Genomic DNA, 4,662 nt, shown 5'->3' on the forward strand with positions numbered 1-4,662 from the left:
AGAAATGTAGGACTGAAAATTAATATGAGTAAAACTGACACTGTTCAATGGAAACGCAGAGGACAACAAATAAGAGTAATGGATGAACCTCTAAAGATTGTTAATGCATATACATATTAAGGATAGACAGTGTTTCCCCAGGAAACGAGACCGAAAGTAAAAGAGGGATAAGTATTGGATGTAGAGCATTTGGTAAACAAAATGAGATTATGAAATATAAAATGCCACTTTCTCTAAATAGAAAAATATTCAATCAGATATTCTTACCAGTATTAACTTATGCATCAGAAACTTGGAGCCTTACTAAAGCCTTAGAGCATAAGCTAGTTAGAGCTGTAAGAGCTATGGAAAGAATAATGATGGGAATAACACTAAGAGACAAAAAAAAAAAAAAAAAAAAGAGCAACATGGCTATGGGAGCAAACTAAAGTACAAGATGATCTAACAACATGTAAGAAAAAGAAATGGACAAGGGCAGGACATATGATAAGAATGACAGACAATAGATAGACATTAAGAATAACAGGTTGGGTCCCTAGAGATTGCAAAAGAAGCAGGGGAAGGAGAGAGGACGATGGATTAACGAACTAAAAGAGTTTGCGGGTGTGGACTGGCATAGAAAGACCATAAACAGACGCAAGTGGAAGGGCATGTCTGAGACCTTTGTTCTGCAGTGGAAAAGTAATGGCTGATGATAATGATATACTGTATATACAGGGTGGTCCAAAAGTAGGTGGACAGTATGTGGAATAGGTTTATGTATCGGTTATATTATTACAATTGTGTTCATTATAAATATGTTACTTATTGATAATTTTATTACTACAATTATCTAAATTTAATCTGTATTCTTTTCAGATAATCCAGATAATTGGGATGGAAAACAGTTAGAGCAACTACGTTGATAAAACTTGAGGGCTTGTGTATTTTGGGTCACAATCAAATTTAAGGGCTTTTGTATTACTGTTCACAATCAAATTTAATTGTCAATGTGATAATTGTGTTAGTAAATATAACTTTATCATATGTAATCTCAAAATAAATTAAATCATTTACTGTCCACCTACTTTTGGAGCATCCTGTATATTTGAGGACTCGCATACTCTAGTGTGTGTGTGTGTGTGTGTATATATATATATATATATATATATATATATATATATATATATATATATATATATATATATATATATTTGAGTAGGAATACCTTAACTGGTGCAACCCATACTAGGTTGGTTTGCTGTAGGTGATCAGACTAAAGTCTCTCCCCATCACCAATCCACAGTGGCCAGCATGGTGATGAACATGGTCAAACCACGGACATGTCTGAAGCCTTTGTTCTGCAGTGGGCTAGAAACTGCTGTTCTTGTCGTTTATATATATATATATATATATATATATATATATATATATATATATATATATATATATATATATATATATAGGCCTATATATATATATATATATATATATATATATATATATATATATATATATATATATATATATATGTGTGTGTGTGTGTGTGTGTAAATGTGTGTATGAAGTTGCTTATCTAGGGAAGTGACGCTAGAGAAAAACAATATCACAGTCACTGTGGTTATATATACTGTATCTACATACAGTACATATATATCTCCCCTATATAATAAAGAGAGTAGTCATACCATGGTGAGAGGGGTTGGGTGTCCATGTGCACATGTCTACTTGAATTTTTTGACGGGTTGCGTACACTATATATATATATATATATATATATATATATATATATATATATATATATATATATATATATATATATATATATCCAGTGTTGAAACCATATTAAATTAGAGTATTTTCATGATAATGTCAATCACTCTTTTATTATCTTGATCAAGACAGTGATTTGCAGACGTATTTTTTTTACAGTTGATAAGCAAATAAACCTAAAAAACAGGTGGTAAACTGAATGAATGATAATTTACGAATAATTATTCAAAATTCACAATTTGCTGCCACTGGCTAGTCCATTCCCAAAACCACTAATTTTGACGTCGAATTCCTGAGAGTAATAGCAAATTTTAATGACTGATTGACTGATTGATTTGAGGTTTTCTGGCATCCTGACATCTGAGGTCATTGACGGCGATATCGTTTCTTATAAATAAAAAAAGACTATTCAACTAAAACCATAAAAGTAAAAATGTCATTTTAAAAGAAATATCTTTCACAAGACCTGTTTCTGAAGTAAAGCTAACAATACCACTAGCAGGATAGGACAACATCATGTCAAAGAATCTTGGTAAGGAGCATCATCTTTCACTATTATATGTGAAATGAAGTCCGGTGAACATGTGGACGTATAGTGTAATCGTCACTTCTTCAGACTAATGGCATCAAGAGGGGCAATGGAAGTCCCTGTCCCGACTTCATGGTTATAGTTTCGGCCCTTTTTTCCTGTCTCAGGTTCTTCCCGGAAAATATCCCCAAAACGCTACATACGAGCTTTCCTATTCAAAGACTGTGCATCTGAATCGATTAGTTTAATTCGAGTTATCTGCCAATAGAAAATAGCTCAAGAAGTGTATTCTATATCAATGGCTAAGACAAGAACTGTCACAAAGACGCTGTATGTTTTATTCACAACGTGTTTCTTCTTTGTACTCCTCAATTTTATGGTGAACGTGTCTCCTCAAAATTACACTCCGTCTACTAGGAATTCCGTTCATACTGACAGTGAGAAAGTGTTCACCAATCACCATAAATGCAAAGCTATGTTCTCGTTAATGGATGTGTACAAAAAACAATTGATCCCACGCCACTTCTTGGATGATCCAAAATGGTATTTGACGGACGACTTGCTTCAAAAAACCAAGTTTCAATTAGAGAAAATGATGAAGATGCGAGCGGAGGGCGTCGGTCCATCAACGTACGATTACAAAGAACTCGCGAGTGTCGTACCTAATTTGTTGTATTTAAGTGAACAGCAAAATCATTCGATCAACGCTAGTTTGAATTCAGATGACGAATCACGAAGTATGACAAAGAATAGTTTGCTGACATCCGCTGTCAATCAGCCGTCAAACATGAACAATCTTGAAGGTGTGCTATCTAATCGTACAACGCACAACGACTCTACCCCAAGTGATCACATTAAACAATTGCCCGAAGGCAAAGTGGTAACATATCTTCAGTCAAGTAGAGGGATATTTCCGTTCATTCCATGCCGAGTTAAAGAGTACAGCCAAGAAAATGTTTTGACGTGTTTGAACGGAAGGCATCAGAGGGATGGCATGACTATCTTCTTTATGGGAGACTCCAAAGTGCGAAATATATTTGCTACATTTCTGAACGCGACAAACTACTTGAATTACAATGTATCTTATGGTGTAAGTATGTATATTCACGTATACACAAGTCTAAGATTCATCGTTGCTCGTGTAAGGAAGGAGATACTTTTGACAATAATTTTATAATTGTTAAATATATTAGCAAATTATACATACGCAGGTATACATACATACACACATACATATATATATATATATATATATATATATATATATATATATATATATATATATATATATATATTATATGCAGTATATATATATATATATATATATATATATATATATATATATATATATATATATATATATATATATTATATATATATATATATATATATATATATATATATATATATATATATATATATATATATATATATATATATTATATATATATATATACATATATATATATATATATATATATACATATATATATATATATATATATATATATATATATATATATATATATATATATATAAAATCCAGTATATTTTCTTCTCAATAATTATCAATATTGAGATTTCCCCTGCCACTCTAGTCACCAGGCAAACTCCAAAAAGTCAATCTTTAGACGAAACTAGATCTTTGTGGCAGCAATAAAAGGACAATTATTCATTTCCAAACAATTTATCACATGAAATATAAGAGGATGTAGACACTATTATTGAAACTCTCAGTAGTGTCCGTGTTTAGCACAATTAAACCCGAATATTCATTCTTCTTTGTGTCTCCCTTTTCAGAATAAAACCGTACCTCTAGAAGTCTTATATCACGATTATTCAGCAAAGGATTTCATTCATGAAGATATTGACGTCGTATCTTCGACTCATCCTAATTTCCATGTTGTTTCAAGGTACGTCTAAGTAAAAATATCATTCACGAGAATTCAAAAATTCAAAAATATAAACATCATTCACACTTAATTGGTTGGAAATGACTTGAATTATTAACAATAAAAATTTCTTTTACAAAGTCCATTACGGACTCCACCAAATTTCAGGCTAAGCGATAATGCATAGGCTAAGACATTACCATGTCCACCGATTCAACCAAAACAAAGTCAATCGTCTAAATATAATAGAAAACAAAGTTAATAAACTCCTTACAGTTCCAGCATAAAAAGTCCATTTGCCCATTAACCTCTTTTCTGCATTCGCTTCACTAAAAAATATTCACACTCAGGTTGTTACTCATCTTCCTTGTATTTAAATTACATCACAATTTTTTCCCTCACTTTATTCTTAACCTTTTCACACATCTTATATGTCTGCACGTCCTCTTCTCTAATAATCTCCCCGTTTCCTTCACTAAACTCTCCATT

The sequence above is a fragment of the Palaemon carinicauda genome, chromosome 12, assembly GCF_036898095.1.
Source record: "Palaemon carinicauda isolate YSFRI2023 chromosome 12, ASM3689809v2, whole genome shotgun sequence".
NCBI classification, from domain to species: domain Eukaryota; kingdom Metazoa; phylum Arthropoda; class Malacostraca; order Decapoda; family Palaemonidae; genus Palaemon; species Palaemon carinicauda.